The 18,348-nt window shown below is 47.7% G+C and overlaps 1 protein-coding gene and 1 long non-coding RNA gene across 12 annotated transcripts in view; one reads left to right on the top strand and one right to left on the bottom strand.

Annotated features, from left to right (window-relative positions):
* lpp (LIM domain containing preferred translocation partner in lipoma) overlaps positions 1 to 18,348 on the bottom strand; it is a 123,768-nt gene that overhangs the window by 99,891 nt on the left and 5,529 nt on the right. For 5 of the 11 annotated variants that reach the window (XM_027007729.3, XM_035524541.2, XM_035524539.2 and 2 more), the window contains exon 2: positions 4,605 to 4,652. The exons of 1 other annotated variant lie outside the window; for it this stretch is intronic. The gene's annotated coding sequence lies outside the window, so the exon portion shown is untranslated. Of the gene's footprint in view, positions 1 to 4,604; positions 4,653 to 17,801; positions 18,079 to 18,139; positions 18,261 to 18,348 lie in introns of those variants that run through there. 5 more of the 11 variants (XM_035524544.2, XM_035524540.2, XM_081717175.1 and 2 more) reach the window with 3 other exon arrangements.
* LOC145658700 (uncharacterized) lies at positions 10,033 to 15,977 on the top strand. The gene is made up of 3 exons (XR_014124466.1): positions 10,033 to 10,525; positions 12,831 to 12,969; positions 14,811 to 15,977. It is a non-coding gene; the product is annotated as an uncharacterized LOC145658700 (long non-coding RNA).

Genomic DNA, 18,348 nt, shown 5'->3' with positions numbered 1-18,348 from the left:
GTAGTGTTACTGCAGTAACACTTTGCTGCTGTGCAAAGGTTATGTTCTTCTGAACCTCGGCTAAACTAGTCTCTTCCTGTGGCGTGACCGACATTTGGACAGAGAAAGTGCTCAGACTACTAAACTAGATTAGTTCACAGGTTCAGCATACACTGACTAAACCTCCCGAGGCATTTTAGCGAGTCCGTCTTGGCGGTACATCGTGGTGAGCACACGCCATGGCTTTTGGCTGGAACTATTAAGAAGGAAAATGGTTAAATCCTGATTTACTGAGTTAAAATCGAGATGTACAGCCTCTGCTCAGCAGTTTGGAGTAGGTGTGAGTCAGGAGGCAATGCCCCTCAGGTGGAACAGACTCTGAACTACCTCTCAGTCTGCCCATCAATCATGAAGCACCTCCTCCGCTTTCCGTATTATCTAACCGATAACGATCGCATGTAGCAGCGCTAATGGCAGACAGTGTGGGCTCACCCAGCACATCAGATTTTCAACCGCTACAATTCATCTTCCTTCGCGTATCGGAACGAACTCGCTCTCTCTTTCAGGAGAGCGAAGGAGCGAACGTACTCTGAAAAACTCCACAGCCACGCTCGACGGAAACGCATCGCCAGTCCCGGGAACGAGGCGCGGGGAAAGATGTGCGCAGGAAACCTTCGGCCTCGTCCCACTAATGGAGGCAGGTTCAACGTTAATGAGGTGAGCGCCCCCCGTGGTGATACACGGCATGATGAATTAATTACGCTGCCTAGCTTCCTGTGTACAGAAGGGCGGGTTCTGCCTTGGCTCTGACCTGACGCGTTCTCGTCACACCACACCACCCCCCCCTTCCCCCATACATAAACCCAGACTGGTGGCGTGAGAATCCATGCATCCGTGCAGAATCCAAGGGAATGCAATGACCAAAAAGCTTTTCTTAACTGTGAATGGAGTCTTCAATCATGTCTCCTTGAACTCTACACACAACTGCAGAGTGCTTTAGCACGCATGAGAGAATATGCAGCACAAGAAAGGCGTTCTGAACTAAACCGGTGATTCTGAAAAAATGTTGCATATTAAGATCTTCTTAATGATTTGAAGTGTTTTAAAGTCACTTTGCTGTTTGACTTTCCAATGATTAACAGCTGACTACTAGAGTGAGGTCTCCCAAAAGAGCATAAATGCAAACTTCGCAGTACTGATCAGAAACAGAAAGGCCAGAACAAAAACTAATACCTCCTCATAGTGAAACAGTACACATCTTCAGTCATATACGGTAGCTTCCGGAAGAAACAACCCAGATGGCCCCAAAACAAAGTTGCACCGAAAAATGTATGAAACAAACCCCCATCAGCAATCAGGGGACAACATGGTGTATAGTTCTTTACTTGCGTGTGTGCATTTTTATTGCTTTTTTTTTTTTAAACCTGCAAGTTCACCTCTGTGAATATGAACATGAGACGTGTTTCTCAAAAACTGCGAAAAAGAGAAGGAGAGACTCGGTGAAAGTCTAAGAAAATGGCACAGAGGGACAGACGGTGACAGAGTGTGGGAGAGGATTCCTTTTAGTTGGGTCAGAGTTCTTCTGGTGAATGGGTACCTGGAGACTTCTCACGCGCCTCTGAGTGAGTGGGACTTGGCAAGAAAGCCTGCTTCTCAGAAAAACCAACCCTGAGCCTCTGAAGCCCAGGTTTGCACTGCTCGACCCAGCAAATAAAGGAACCTGGCCAAGTACACAACAGCGTCCCCTTCTAATCCACTTAAAGAGGCACTCTGTGAATTACCCTGATCGCTGTTAAAAATGCTGGTGGCCCTGGGAGATACCATGGGTCGGGCCATCTTTAGAACCAAACAGAGTGGGGGAAAAAGAAACAGCGCGAGAGAGGGAGAGAGAGAGAGAGAGAGAGATAATGAGGAAATTCAAAATTAGGAATCAAGGGATCAAGAGACGATCTGGACTGGTGACTAATTGCTGGAGTGCAGAGGTTGGTGCTCCTAACCCATGCCTCAGAATGGAAAGAGAGGCTCCCAAGGTCTACAGAACTAGGTGGCATCACACCCAGGAATGAAAGACCCTGCACATGCAGGGTAGATATCTGGTGATTCTCTGGACTAGAGAGCTGAAAGATCGCAAAGCAGATTAGCAGGGTAGCTGGCTGCAACAGAACACGGATGGATTGGGTCTGTCCTGGGACTGTGTGGTGGCAGCATGCACAAACCACCCCAGGGACCTGTTATAAACAGGGAGTGTATTTGTCAGCAGGTGTGTGACGAGGCTCCACACACCAAAAGATCTCACAGAGTCTTTGCTGAGAACACGGCCCTGACGTGAGATAAGAGAAAGGCAGAGGGCGTTTGCATCGTCAAGCCCAGCTGGGATTAGCGCAAAGTAATTGTTCCTGCGTGCGGAAACAGAACGGAATGAATAAAGCGAAAGATCACAGCAAAAGACGTGATGAGAAAGATCACAGCTGGAACAGCAGTTATACTCAGGCCACCTGTTCCATGCTGCACAATCAGCAAATAGCAGCTCGCATTCCCACTAGGACTCCAAGCCATCTGTGCCTCCGCTTACACAGCCGTCTGTGAGTGTGTGAGTGAGTGTGTGTGTGTGTGTTAACAACTTACCTGACTGCGGAGAAGCCTCCATCACTCTAAACATCCCTATCTGAAGAGCTTCTAACTGGCCACTAAAAACCAGGCGACGGAGATCAAAGTGGATTTAGTTTAATGAACTAGTTTAGAGTGGAGGTCTGGGAGAAGTTCTTCTCGGCAGAGAGCTAATTTGTGCGAGCGGCGCTCCGAGCAGACGTGCTAGATGGCGCGCGCTGCCGCTCCACCTCTGCAGGCAATCATTACGGGGATTTGTTCTGCTTGCACTTATAGTCTTACCAGATCAATGGCAAACGCACGCACTCAATCCCACTATCAGTTCCCAGGGCAAAGCCTTCATTTCAAAGGGGGGGGGGGTTGTGGATTTGAGAGCAACGCTGAGCAGGGAAGCAGGGCTGGGGCCGGCCACGCTACCGCCGATTTGGGGCTTCGGCGTTCGTGAGCACCCATCACCCAACCCTCCCCGAGATCACAGAGCTAACCGATTAGGAGCGGAGAAGCGTTTACCGCCATCATTACACGGAGAAACAAATTCATTTAGTGAAACGGCCATGTTCAACTTCTGAGATCTGCTTCTTTTCTTGGGTCTTAAACAGCAAAAAAAACAAAAAACAAAACACCACCACTCATGTATTCCAAAATGTGGCTGCTAAGTATACGCATCTGAAATCTGTTCCATCAGATGCCTTGTGTGTTTTTCACACTTGCATACTTGCTTTTGCTGGTGTCCTCGGGGATTACATTTGCGTGATGGCGTTAACTTTAAGGGCATTCCAATACAGCCATCAACTGAGAACACCTCTCGGTAAAGGTCAGAAAACTGTGGGTGTACTAATCTGAGGTGTACTAACTAAGTGTTGCTGCACGTTGCAGGGGTTCTGAGGAGTGTGTGTGTGGTCACTGCAGAGTCTCTGAGAAGGATTTTTTGTTTGCAGATTTGGCGAGGAGGACTCCCTGCATTAGTCAGTTACACCAAGGACGACATGAAGGTGGGGGGTGAAGAAATTTGGTGCTGTTACATACACAAAGGGCTCATGTCCTACTTTTCTAAGAGCCAGCACTGAAAAAGTGAAATGGAGTTTGCATCCGGAGCGAGGAAGTTGAGAAGACAGAAGAGCAGTTTGGTTACTATTACATGACCATCCTGAAGTGACTCAAATCCAACTTTTTTTTGTCTTAAATGTCACACAGATCTGATTTATTTATTTTTTTTCCAAGGCTGTGTGGCTACACGAATCTGATCTTTTCAAATCAGATTTGAGTCACTCACTTATGTGGCCCTAGATCGAATACATGTCGTGGCCGTTGGGCATAAACGAGATTCGTGTGGCTTCTTCCCTCTGCACGCGTGCTTAGCGCTGACGTCATGGTCCGACAATAACAGAGGGGAGCAGTGACAGCAGACACTGCAAAAAAAAAAAAAAAAAACCAGCCAAAGCATTTTTCCACCTTCTCTGCCTGATCACGTACAGGTGACGAACCGCTCGCCGTCCTCCGGGGTGAAACTCAACACAGGAGCTACTAGCATGGTCGCTTTGCCAGTTTTAGCACCACGAGCCCTCTGACAATTATTGTCTCGTTGGTGATGCAGGGGACTTGTGCAAAAATGATTCGGTTTGTGAGGTTTTGGAGGTCGGACGCATTCACATTACAGACATGAACATGAACCGTCAGGATAGGCAAACCCAATCTGAGAAAAAAATCGGATTTGAACCTCGAGACTCGTAACGGGAACGTAGCCGAGTCCTGTCTCTGACACCTCTGACCCCTGATAGGTCATGTTATGGCGCACGCTGTAGATTAGCAGGTCACCAAAGCAGCTGTTAATATGAGTGAAGCAGGAATAGTTACGCGCACACACAAACCCTTTTTATAGGACAAACCTACATTAGTTAATGGGAAAAGAGGTAGTGGATGGTCATGTCTAAATGATGACGAGGACATGAGAAGACATGAGAAGACATGAGAAGACATGAGAAGACATGAGAGGACAGGTATGACCGCATGAGACTTACCAGACTTTTGTATGACAGGCAGCGGTGAGTTACCAGACGATCAGCAGACTGAGAGAGAGTGAGGCATCAGGGCAGGATGAGAGGGAGAGAGAGTGGGGTGTCAGAGAGAGAAAGAGAGAAAGAGAGAGAGAGAATGTAATGTTTTCATCATAAACAGAAACAATATTATTTCAAAGGCTACGATTTACACTAGTAAAGTTATTGTAACACCTTTAGATATATACTTTAAGTGTATTTTTTCATAATTTCATAAGTTCACGAATCATGCAAGATAACTCTTCTGGCAGTGTGTGACCTCAACATATTGTATACAGTATTTTCTCCACCTCTAAAACACCGAAGTGGAAAATAGAACCAATACGGTCAGGATTAACAACAAAAAGCAGGCGCCCAAACACACTAAGGGAGATGTTTCTCCGGGGTGTTCCAGAAGAACACTGCCTCCGACATACGGGGACGGGGCACCGTGACGCCACTACCTACCTGGAGAGAGGCACGCTTGTTCTCTGATAAATTGACACTGTCAGTTTCCCCTACGTTGCCAAGATGTAGCGGAGACCGCGGGGGAACCGACAAGGTGTGAGCACCGTGACTCGGCGCGCCATCAGCAATGCTTCATTTCACTAGTTAGAGTTGCCACGCGCGCCTCCCTTTTTTAACTTGCTGGGGTTTTTTGTTGTTTTTTGGGGGGGTTTTTTTTGTCTGCGCCGTCTCCAAAAGCTTTCGTGTCAAAGCTCTGATTGATTGAGGGCAGAGACAACAGGAATCTCTTTGTGCTCATCCAGATATCCAAAGGTGGGAATGATGTCTACATCATCTGGGAACAGAGAAGTTGAAAACTGATGCCCATCAGGGAAGACAAGCGACTCATTTAAACATGTAATCGCAATTGTTTTACTGGTCGCACAAGTCAAAACGCTTCCTATTTGCATGCAAAATTAAAGGCATAGGCAAAGGCCAGCCGTCCAGGAACGGCTGAGCAAATGAGGAACGCGTGATGCAGTGCCGTGTGCAACGCCAAACCTCAGAATCTACTACAGACCGCGGTTTTCCACGGATATGTTCCCTCAGTCATCGTTTTCGAGTGCTTCCTGGCAAGAATAAACACAAACTCGGTGGTTAGGCCAAGTCACTGCAGTATTTCATGCCAGGACAGAGGAACGTGAACCTGTCTGTGACACCTTTTGCTTCAGAACATCATTTTCCTTGCTGTGTATGAGGGAAAACGAGGCAGTTTGGACAGGCTGTGTCTGTCCCGGCTGCCGGTGACATACAGCCGTAGCAGGCTGTGACCAGGCACATGTGGTCCACTACGGCAGAAGGACCGGCCTAGTAAATCACACGGAGCCCAGTCGGTTCCACGCAGCCGGCAGGCACCAGCGAAAACTCCCGCGCCGGGTGGTGAATTTACGGCGCACGCTTTTTCAGCGACAAGCTTGCGACAGCGGCGTGCCGGCGTGCGGAATGTGCTACTCAAGCTAAGTGCGCAGAAAGGAAAAAGAAGAGAAACGCAGAGGAACGAGAATAAAAGAAAAAGACCATTTGTATGTTAGGGAATTCATTTCCCATCACGGAGGAATTTGCTGTTCATGGATGTGACAGTTCGAGGCATTTGCTTCTTTACTCTTCTAATGTAAGGAGAAAAAAATAGAGCCGCAATTTGATTTCAATTCCAATGCCATTAAGATCATTTAGGTTAAACCACTTTCAGCCTCACATCTTCTTCAGACAAAAGGCGAGGAGACAAATTCTCACTTTCGTTTTTCTGTCTGAGCGAGAAAAGGAGTCTCAAGTCGTACTTAAGCAAGCAGCCAATACAAGTACATTAAGTCATTAACACATTTCCAAAGAGGCCAATCTGTCAAAGAAATGCAATTTAGCTGCAGAGAACGCCCCTTCTCTCAAACATCGAAAACACTTTCTCACTGTGGGAAGCAGCTGACCTCGAGAGGGTTACTTCCGTCACGCGACCTTCGCTGAGCCTCGTATTTACAGAGGAGGTGGCCCTCCTGCTGCCTGATGGAAAAATGCGTACCTCTGACATCAACCTTCACCGTTTACCTCCCTGTTCGGTAGGATGTAAATAACCACGAGGGTCCTGGGCTCAGAGCGGCGGAGAGTGAAGCGCAGGGCGTGCGCTGGGTATTGTATGTCAGAGGAGGGGGACTCCGATAAAGGACATAAGCCCGTTAGAAGCACAAGTGACCAGGCCCCGACCCTGAGCGTAATTTTCAGCCACGCTGTGCGGAAGCCTCCAGGTGAGACGCTGCCCGGGGATGGCACCTCCTCCCCCTTTCCAGGAAGCCCAACCCAGCTCGGCGAGCTGAGAGTTGCTTCTGTGCCATTGTTTTGGTCTGTCTGTCTGTCTGTCTGTCTGCAGGGCTGCAGCTTCAATTATTCACACAAAACAATCATTTCTTAAGCTCATGCCTTCCAGCCAATCAGGGTTCCTGTGGTTTCGTTTGGAACGTCGGTTTCAAAATAGAAAAAAGTAGGCCAAAGTTAGCGCTCTACTGCATGTGTGTACGTTATACAAAATGCTGCCTCAAATGGGCGCGGTGAAGAGGCATTCTGATTTACATCCCGTCAGAGAGGCCGATTACCGCCCTGTAGGAAATGCTTTTTCTCTCTCAGACACATGGCTGAGGACTCATCTGCTTCATACAGTGTGTGTGTGTGTGTGTGTGAGACTGGTGGGTAATTGCACAGCGAGCGAGTGGGTCAGAGTTCCACTCTCCCTCTTTCATTGATCTGCGTGAGCAACTGGTGCACGCAATGCATTTATCACGCCAACCATCAGGGGCCCTTGCGGGACGTTTGCAGGCACCTCAAATCCATTTCGCACTCCCAAATAAAAACAGCCTGTCAGCGCGGGGCAGCCTATCGTCCGCAGCTATCAACCTGAAGGACTGCCCTCCAGTAAATAGGATTTGGAGTCACGTGCAAGACTTTTACACGCCAGGACAAAAACAGAACAAACTCATAAGTCTCCTGGTTGAGTGGTAGCCGCACACGCCCCTGCGCAACCCCCTTCCGGGACGCTTCGCCATTTAATGAGGCCTCGTGCCGTCCCACTGCCGGGGCACGAATGCCCGGTATGCCAGGAATGTGGGCCGGAAGAGGGGTGCTCGGAGCAGGCTGTCCGTATAGGGATGAAAGCACGGCATGGGCCCTCAGGCCGGCCTCGTCCTCCCAGGGCTTCAGCGTCAGACCTGTGCACCCACAGAACTGTACGTGTGTTTATGGTCAGACAAAAGGACCGCGCAGTTATCGGACTCCAACTCAAACTCACCACGGCTCTCTACGCACGACTGCATGAGGTGTTCGCGGGACTCTGACCCCTCACTGAAAAGCGGCATGGAAAGTGTTCTTGGCCGTTTAAACGTGACGAAGGAAACTAGGCGCGCGTTTGCAGGTTCCGGCATGCCGGCGGGCCGTAGAACACGTCGCGGGTGGCGAAGTCACACAGGCGGTGTGTATCTGTGGGCAGTGTGTTTGCACAAACGAGCTCTCAAAACACAGCCAAGCGGCACATCTGCCGTGGGCAGACGCGTTATCTGCGCTGCATGTCATGGCATCTCTTTTTAACGGCTCGCTGGAGATGCGTAGCAGGCCAGATCACCTGATCTTCCAGACGTTCCCTTTCTCATCCATGTGTCTCGCTCTCTCTCTCTAGCACCCCCCGCCTTCTCTCTTCATCCATCCTTTCATCTACAGGGGCACGGTGGAAAAGCTACCCTAAGCCTTTGCTCATAACGGCTTACAGCGGCCAAACAGGAGGACGCTCCTCACGGAGCCGCTGGGGTCAGGCACCTAACGCGGGGTCACGGCAGCAATAAATCAAACCCATGAACCCTGAGGTCAAGTTCTCCCGTCTCCCCCCACCACAACAAACCTGCCCCAATTAAATACGCTCATCCCTGCAACGCCCAAAACAAAGGCCGAATGATTAGAAACCATGCACATGTTCTTAGCAGCCAGCGTGGGTTGAGCATATGTAGCCTGGCGTATGAGCTGGTGTGGTGTGTGACAGGCCTCATAAGTGACTCACACACCAACAGTGAGTCAAATGGTCTCCAGGAAGCAGCGAGACACTCATCGCCCTGTTTTCTCTGGCACTCTCTGACTTCAGGGCCTATGAGAGACTCGTGGCCAAAGGGAGGGGGGGATTAACCAGACTACAGGGTTTAGGAAACACCTTCATCTTAATCTAGATCTGACGAGCCTGACTGTGACGACCGAGGCTCTGTTCTGAGACACTTTAAATATTGACCATGGCTAGTGGGTACGAGAAGAGAACAGGAGGTCTCCAGCTGCAAAGAGGAATGTTCCCGAGTGTTTTAGTGCCTGGAAGACATACGTATCCACACACACACAGTACACTCTGAGACAGAACAGACAGGATGAAACAGTAAGGAAATAACTCCTTCAGTATCTAAATAACTCCTAAGGTCTCTCTTTCTCTTTTTCTCTCTCTCTCTCTGTCTGTCTCACCAAGAGACTGCAGCGAGGCGAAATGACTGCATGACACGAGAGGCTTGAGCCCTGTTATTCCAGCAGTACACACTAATGTGGCAACGTGCACTCCAGCCTTTAAACCCCCCCCCACACACACACACACACACACACGTTTCTCTTTTAATAGAACCGCTCAGCTTTCACGGCCAAACCTTTTTACTGCATTAATACCCAGAGGACGGCGCAGCAGCCATGGCAGGTCTAAACCTTCGCCTGTTGTTTGTGTTTGTATATTTTCATTCTGCCGCCTTTCTGACAACCTGCTTTTAAAGCTGTCAGACTGTAATCCGTGAGGGGCAGCAGGCCCGATGTCCGGGTTTGAGACGGGTGGAAGGGTGCTGACTGGGGAGGAGCACAGAGGGGAGTGGAGCACAGGCTGGGGAGGAGCACAGAGGGGAGTGGAGCACAGGCTGGGGAGGAGCACAGAGGATAGTGGAGCACAGACTGGGGGGGAGCACAGAGGGGAGTGGAGCACAGACTGGGGAGGAGCAGGCCGTCACCCCAAGCTCTCTGGATCTGCTCTGATCCCACTTAGCAAGTGGGCTAGCCCACTTTATGCAATAACAATAACGATAATGGTTCAGAAATTTAAGAGGCACAATGGCAATAATAACAAGAGAAACAACAACAACAACAACAACAATAATAATAATAATAATAATAATAATAGGTGAGAATTATGTTACTGAATTTAATCCCACTTGTTAGAATTTTGCTCGTGGCTTTTAATACTTTTATATGACACAGATTCCATCCAGCAGAAGGATGTTAAACTGGTCATCTCCTTATTCCTGCAAACGTTTAGCCAAATCACTTCCAACTACCCTGCCTCAGTATGACAGCTTAAGGCTGGGAGAGTTCCGCGATTGGTATTCCTCTCCTGTGGTATTTATTTACCCGGCTCCTTTTCCGCTCTTTGATCTCTTTAAGAGGAGAGCGGCGCTCCGGTCTTTGCCGGTTTATTTCCTTCATTAATTTAGAGCCGTTCGAGGTTTCGCTGTCTGTGGTCTCGCGTGGCACAAACTGGACTCCGGCCAGCACTCGCGGAAGAAACCGAGGCCTTACAAAACGTTACGCATTATCTCATATCTTGGCAGACCTGCTACAAGGTCTGCACGTCACGGTGACTAATACGTGAACAAATATGCTGAACAATTATCCAAACCACTCCGAACGGCAACACTAAACCCTGCTCACCGCTGTGGGAGTTGTGGCCCAGTTACGCCCAGTGTGCGTTATTTACATTAATGTATTTGAACGTGACGCTTCACCATACCGGGTACAGTTAAGGACTGCGAGGAGCTCAAGATAACTCCAGAAGAGAAGCGACTACAGAACTGCATGGCTACACGAGTCTCTGAATCCTGAGTCCCACCATAATGAGCGAAGCTGTACGTCTGAAGGTGAGGTCAAAGGCTAATCGAATCAACTCCGGGTCATTCAGGGATTGGCTGTCATGGGGCGTCAGGCTCGGGTTACACACTAGCGACGATGTTACGGACACTGAGAAGTTTCATGTGAATCTTCATGGTGCATTTCACTCACTCCTGATACTCAAAATGTCTTTTGATGTCTATTAATGGAGTCCATTCGTTTTTTTCAAACACTACATATATACACAACAAAACATTTGTTGCAGAATCTTTATGTAAATATTTACATTTTGTTGAGGCATTATGCTCACGATCACGTCAAGAGCTGGTAAATATTTTCTTGTCAGCAACTGTGATCTCCTCACACGCCTAAGGCCAAGCACACGTGAATATATATTTAACGCATCTTTTTTATTCACCCTAACTGCAAAATCTATGAACACAGAGTGAATCTGTTTCCATCAGAGTACTGTGTAAAACGCCTGAAGTAGTGCTCAAACACTTTTCATTCGCTGACAAGGGACCCAGATGATCATTTCCTGTCAGTGAGAAATCTCATCTTCCTCAAGATGAGACCATAGCTGGGAGACATTCCTGCAAAAAAAAAACAACCTTTTGCTTAAGTAGTCATTTTTATTTTTTTAATTGTGTATTTACTTATGAAATTAAGAATTAGTTGTAATCCTAATATATTCTAATATATTACTTTTTGTTCTAGTTGTTGGATTTTAAAATTGTTTGTGCAAGTGCACCCATAAATAACCCTAAAAATCCAAGTAGTTCTCCTGTAAGATTGTTTAGTTCACAAAGCACTAGTCAGACACGAAGACAGAGGATGCAGTGTGAGGGTGTGTTCTTCTGGACCAGACCGGTATGTCTCAGAGGAGGTGGTGGTTCTGGACCAGACCGGTAAGGGAGGTATTCAGAGCAGTAAGGAGCTGTCCTGTCAATCACATGATTTGGGTCAGTAGGTAAATATATTCCTGGACCACAAAGAGTTTGGTGTCCATTAACGCAAGCCATGCGAGCCAGAAACACGCTCTGACTACGGGAGTGACCTACGACCTGGTCTGCACGAGGCACAAAACCTTTCTAAGAAGCCAGTGATAACACCGTGACTAGAGACCTAGCCCACCAAAGCCAAACAAAGGTGGCACTAGCAACACGGATCAGACGGTAAGGTTAGAATCCAGACATTTTAACTTCCCCTCCTTTTAAGCAGGACAGAGATGTTGTCCCGTTCCAGTACTGAAGCGACAACCTCGAGCGGCACATTTTTAAAGTCAGTGTAACATTTCCGCCATATCGATCTTCTCCCTCCTTCATGAAGAAAAAAAACAAAAAAAAAAAACAAAACCACACTCGCCGTTCCCTCTCACGAGTAGATTCAAGAGCCAGGACCCCTATTGCGTTAAAAAAGGCAGCCAACAATGGCCGGAGAATTTGTGCAAAATACCAATAACGGCAGCTAAAAATGAGCAATTTGAATTCCCTGTAGAATATCCAACACTTTGCTCGTCTGGGTAATAAGCCATTAGAGCTCATCCCAACCATTTCCCTTGCTCCGCACTGTACTGTGTAATAAGAACAATTCCTATCAGTATTGCTTTTTAAAAAGCTTTTAAAGATGAGATTAGACCAACTAGCTAACTTCAGGCTAAAAAAAAACACAGCAAGAAAACAACTGGCACTACTAAAGGTTTTTGATGAATGTGATAACATTATAGAACAATTCCCTGCAATTAATTACAAAAGGAACAAAAATGTGCATTTCAGGGTCTTAAACCTCTTTATTTATGAGTATTGACAGGTTGTGAAAAAACCCCAAGTTACACTACAGCAATATTAAAATAAATTGGGCTAATCACGTCATCATGGCCAGACTAGCAGAAGAGCGGAACAGGGCAGGACTGCTAAAAGCAGGTGTAGTGTTAAATCAGTTCAGTACAGCAAGGCTCTGGCTGCTTCCATGGCACACGTGTCTCTCTGTGTGTGTGTGTGTGTGTGTGTGTGTGTGTGTGTCTGCGTGCGTACACGCACCGTACTGGGTTCTGCGACTGGTCCCACTCAGTCAAACTCCATCAGTGTGAATTACAGCAGGATTACTGACTAATAAGGAAACGTAAACAAGCCTGAAAATACTCCATACAACAATCACGTACTCACTCTCTCTCAAACTCACACGTACACACACACACACGCGCGCATTACTTGGACCCACATCAGAGACTTTAATCACCATGCTACACTGTAAACAGCAGACAGCCTTGAAAATAACCTGTGCGGAAGGTTTTTGTACCCCCTCCTGGTTTCTCTACTGTCCTGTGGAGAGCAGGTGGTGTGGGAAGAGCAGGTGTAGTGACGTGCAGGACGCAAATGTGAAGCCGAACCCATGACCCCTCACCAACAAGAAATCATTACGCAGACCGCAGGTCAGCTGCACACTGGCACACCTCGTGCGTGGACATGCCTCGGTGAGTACTGGTATTTACCCTCTTTTTTTGCCTTCTGCCAATAGTAGCCACACATCAAGCTGGGCTCCTGTGTGTGTGTGTGTGTGTTGGGAGGTAGAGGTAAAGGTTTCACGTTAGTGCGACTTTTTGGCAAATAACACCACCACCAATCCCTCCACCATAACACCACACTGCAATCAGCTCTCTGGTTTCAGGAATACAGACACAGAACGACAACTTCAGTACTGCTGGAAGCTGTCCTTTACGTAATAGGCCTAGCAGTGGTTAAGCCATTATTACTTATAAAGCATTAGGACTTAAGTTCACACGTGCTGTCTCTTCAAAGGCACAGTGGCTCTGTGCTGTGTAACGTCCAGGCAGCAGCTAATGTCACACGCGGTCGCTGCACCACAGAGATCAAACCTTTTGTGAGAGGCGAGTGTTTGTTTAGAACACAAATCTAGTTGCTTTCGCTGTGTGTTTTTCCTGGAACCTCTTCTAGATAGTGGACTGCGTGCGATACACACCTACGAGCCGGCCACGTGGTTTTGTAAGGAACTGCAATGCATATGGAGAGAAGGTCCAGGCTGACACTGAGGAACTCGGAGGGGCTCGAGATGTCTGAAATTGGGAACGTGGCATGCGTGCAGCTTCCTCCCCTTTTCTGCTGCTCATCACGATGATTTTGCGCCATTAGTGTGGATTACTGCCTGCAGGAGATCGCTTATGCCGAGATTAGATCAGTGAGGCCTGGGGTAGCCCACACCCTCTCAGCTGAAGTCCCATTAAGAATTCTGGGTATCTCGACACGACACAACACACACACACACACACACACACACACGCAGGCACGCACGCACAGATGTCCAGTGACACGGGATGACCTTATGATATAGAACGCCTATTGATGCGGAACGCAACTCCAAAATGGTAAAAGTGTATAACTTCCCACAACACTGCAATTCCCAGCAGAAAGGGGCAAAGTGGGTTGATTAGCCAGAATGATTTATTATGTTGGGAAAAAATACAATGATAATGGGGGGAAAATGCTAATTATTAACTGTATTTGAAGCTAAACCTGCTCAAATAAATAGAAGGGGTGGCATGACAAAGGGCCTTGCTGGGGTGTTAAAATACGTGCAGTACATCGGTAACGTGATGCTTGTCATCACAGTAACATAGCTGGGAGCCAGTGGCCTCATTCCACACGCACGCACGCACGCACACACACGCGCACACACGCACACGCAGTCTCTGGGGCTCAGGAAACATTTGCACCTGCGTAATGGTAACAGAGTGAATATAGTAGCATGCCAGCTAACCAGCTAAGAGAGTCTAGTTCTATGTGAAAATGGCATATGGACAAAACCAAGGGCAGACCTGCGGCCGTCGTTTCAGCAGGTAACGACTTGTTGACGCCCCACTGTATGAAAACGGCCAGCTTGGGGCCCAGGGCGGCTATGTAAGGGACATGTGAACACTTCTGTGTGGCTCACAGGGTGACAGCCAGTGGAGAACCAGGACAGTACATTTACGCCTGCGGAGGCCAAGCAAAACCCCGGCATGCACGCCTTTCCCAAAAAGTAAGACTTCAGAACGTGAGAAATGTCTGAAATAGAAGGGCCTAGAAGGGAAGGTCGTCCTTTAGCCAAACATTAACGGGGCCGTAGTAAACCACTACTGAGGTTGACATAACGTCTCATCAACAACAGTTCTGTACACAGTTAAAAAGAACCATAAAAATAGAAAGCAATCAAACCCTTCATGTGAATCCTCTTTTCTATCAGATAATCACATCCTTATCTGACAATCTGCCTGCACGTCTGATCAATCAATCATTCTCGACGTTTATTGGTCAACAGGAGGTCCTCGCGGATTCGCCCCGCCCTGCTGAAGCGAACAGCCGTCGTCTTCGTTCTTGAAGGCATATATGCCAAAATGACGGGCAGCAGTGAGAAGAAAGTAAGACCAGAGTAAAATCTTAATCTGGCCTCTTGAGATCCGACAGGGGAGCAATGGCACATCCACTAGGCAGCAGCGGGCGCGTAACCTCGTCGCCAATTCCAGATCTTGGAGATCTTCCGAGGTCCTCACAAGATGATAAAGAACGTCAACACATAGCACAAGACTGATTTTTCAGTTTGTTTGCTTAAGTGATTCTCCTCAACAACAACAAAAAAGAAAAAACAAACCAAACAGAGAAAATCATGAGATTTTAATTCTGACACTAAGTGAATGACTGAAAAATAGCTGAAAGGCATAATGAGCTGCAGAATAACCCTGACAGAGAACCGTGGCTGTACTGATGATTGTGTGTGCGCGCACACACACACACACACACACACACACACACACACACACACAAAGAAAAAAAAAACTTATTTGTGAAATGATTTGTTTATAAACGATTCTACAACTTGCGCTGCTTGCTCCTTTCTTATTGGTGGGGAAATTCATAAGAGATATGAGCAAATCGGGGCTATGACGGAGAGCTTCAGGAAGTGTTCGCCCTGGCATCAAACTGTACGAGAAGGAGCGTGAGAAGCCGCGCGGGCTGGGCCCGTTCAGCACGCGGCGGAAGATAATGGGATTAGCGCACCGCGCTCGCGCCTGCGCTGGGAACGTCGCCCCCTCCGGCTACGTAAAAATCCCATTACGGTCCACCTTTTTTCCCGCCGCCGTTGCCACGTTACGGGCGAACGTGTAAACAGCCAAACAGCACCTGGTGTCATGACCGCTGCTAAGTAAAACGGCCGCGATCCAGACGGACGCCTGAAGAACTTTGACTGACGCCTGGTGGACGCGGGTGTCCCCAGACACGTGCGCATGCTCGACGTGACGACGAATCTGAAAGGGGACGCATCCAACAGCCAAAGTCACGGCTACGTTGTTGTTGTTGTTGTTGACCTCAAATGTATGGCAATGCGTTCCTAAATCACAATTTTAAAAAAATCAGTTCTTTCTGATGCCTACGTTCCCAAACAGACATGCGTCCCCCCCCCCACCCCCCGTGAGGCAAATTAGTTGAGGCTTCTGTTCTGATGTTTACAAACAAACCCTGCGGAGCATTCAAAGATGTCACAGATGACTGGGTCCTCCGAGCTCTGTGTATATATGGACCAGGCAGACAAAGGGACCAGTGGAACTGAAAACGACTCGTGTATCCGGTTGGCTACTTTATTGTCACACCTGACTCCTAGAGAGAGGGTTAGGGTGGAAAACCTGCAGGACTTGGACCTTCACGACTGTGATTCCTAGAAAATTCAGTGACAGGACATCTGTGTTGCTCAGATTACAGCTTGATATCTTGCATTTTAGTCATCGATCGGTAAAAGCCATCCCCCCCCCCAAAAAAAAAATTTAATTCGAAAGAAATGTGCGGTTGCAAAGCAGATAGCGTGTTGTCCCATTGGTGATAAGGCACCAGTGAAAGCTAAAACTTCACTTCCATTCAGTACATTCTTTGACCAAACATGGAGATGTTGAGAGCACAAGAAATGCTTCTTCCTGAACGGAATGATAGGTAGTATTTTTGCTCCTTCCAAACACTCCAAGGTCCAACTCCGCAAAAAAAAAAAAAAAAAAAAAAAAAACCCTACCGGTTTAAGCGTCTCCCGTAGCAAGACGAAACCAGGCCTGGTTGTCATGGCCACGGGGGCCGGCTATCTGCATGCACCCGAGACATTTGCATGACAGGGGCACCTGTGCTGTTAACTCCCAGACAGCACTTCCGAGCAGACAGCCAGAGTTGGACCATATTTGGATCTGAGATGAGCAAAGCGCTTGCTGAAAAAAATAGATTGCAAAAATAGCACTTTCTTAGGCAGGAAGTGGGGAGAAAACAGCCTGTCAAAAAAAGCACTGAAGTACTAAGTTTCATTGAAACAAACAACTCTATAGATCACACAGCATTTCTGCTTGGTGGTGGGGTTGTTGTTTTTTTGACTGGTTACAAGTTCCTGCTTCTACCATCAGTGCCAGATGCCTGTGATGACAGACAGTTTGATTACATGAATTCAGAGCAAGGCAGTCCATACGTCCCGGTTCAATAAGTGTGTATGTGACATCTCCAAAACACCCCAGCCTAAAGTACCATTTACCAGTAAACATAAGCAGCCAGGCTGCAGGTAAGGCTTTTACAAGTTTTACACAGTACATTATGCAGAGCCTGCACATTTCAGACAAAAAATAAACACTGTTGCGCAAAGCTTCTTACCATAGAATAAAACACTTTTACAAATACAATCTTAATGCATAATAACGCAATAATGCACACACACACACAGAGCAAGCAAAGAAAGGGAGAAAGGATGAAGCCAGTGGTGTGGGTTGAGGAGTGTGTGCTCCACAGAGAACACACACACACACACACACACACACACACACACACACACACACAAAAAACGCAGCATGGACACAAAATGCAGCACACACACACACACCACAGACAGCACAGATCACAGACCCACACACACACACACAAACAGCATTTACAGTGTGACAGTGAAGGAAGCTATGGGGTTAGGGGCCTCAGCATCCAAAATTAAAAGAATGTTTTCAGTAAAACCACAGTGGAACAGCAAAAGATCTCAGAGAACCATTTATCGATGTTTTTAGGTCTGTAACATATTGCCAGCAGAAATTGCAATCTTTTCACATGTCAAAGCAGAAATTTAAAGCCCAGAAGTCCTTCACCCACAGAAAGTAAGAAATGTTTAAGTTACGGTTATTTGAATGCAGAGAAATGCACATGAACACCAAGACCTACAACACTATTAAACGTGTCACTGAACTGCACACAAACCTGCCACTGAAGAGGTTAATTGTATCACCACTACAAAGAGAAAACTTACACGTCTCACTGTCAGTTGACACAAAAGTGCATTTTACTCCTCTCAAGCACATAATGGCTCGTAAATGCTCTTCTTACGAGTGTGCAACATCAGACAGGGACCACTGCTCCTCCAAGGGTGGGGACTGGCTACTCAGTCATACATCAGGACTGGCTACTCAGTCCCAACACATCAGCAGGGAGCACAGCGACAGGGATCTCTCCAGCATGTCACAGCAGGACTAAGGAAGCCTGGGCCAGCACACAGTCCTGTGAGCGAGCACCGCGTCTCCAGACCCACAGGCAGACGGACAGAGAGAGAGACACACACGGAGATAAGGAAGGGAGAGAGGTACTCACTGCCTGTCCCGTGTGCCCGCGGAGCAAAGCTGTGACTCAGCAAGAGTTCAGTGAGAAGGGTCAGCAGCCAGGCCTTTATGCTGGTAAAATGACTCACACGCCTTCTTCCTCCCGCGCTGAGCACACACAGCCACAGAGAGGTAAACATTCCCAAATATGGAGACGAAAAATGGCAGAAAGATTGGGGGCAAAAACTAATTGAGCTTGCT

The sequence above is a fragment of the Electrophorus electricus genome, chromosome 7, assembly GCF_041902795.1.
Source record: "Electrophorus electricus isolate QZ-2024a chromosome 7, ASM4190279v1, whole genome shotgun sequence".
NCBI lineage: Eukaryota > Metazoa > Chordata > Actinopteri > Gymnotiformes > Gymnotidae > Electrophorus > Electrophorus electricus.
The sequence above is the reverse complement of the archived record's forward strand: the minus strand, read 5'-3'. Positions and strand labels throughout refer to the sequence as shown.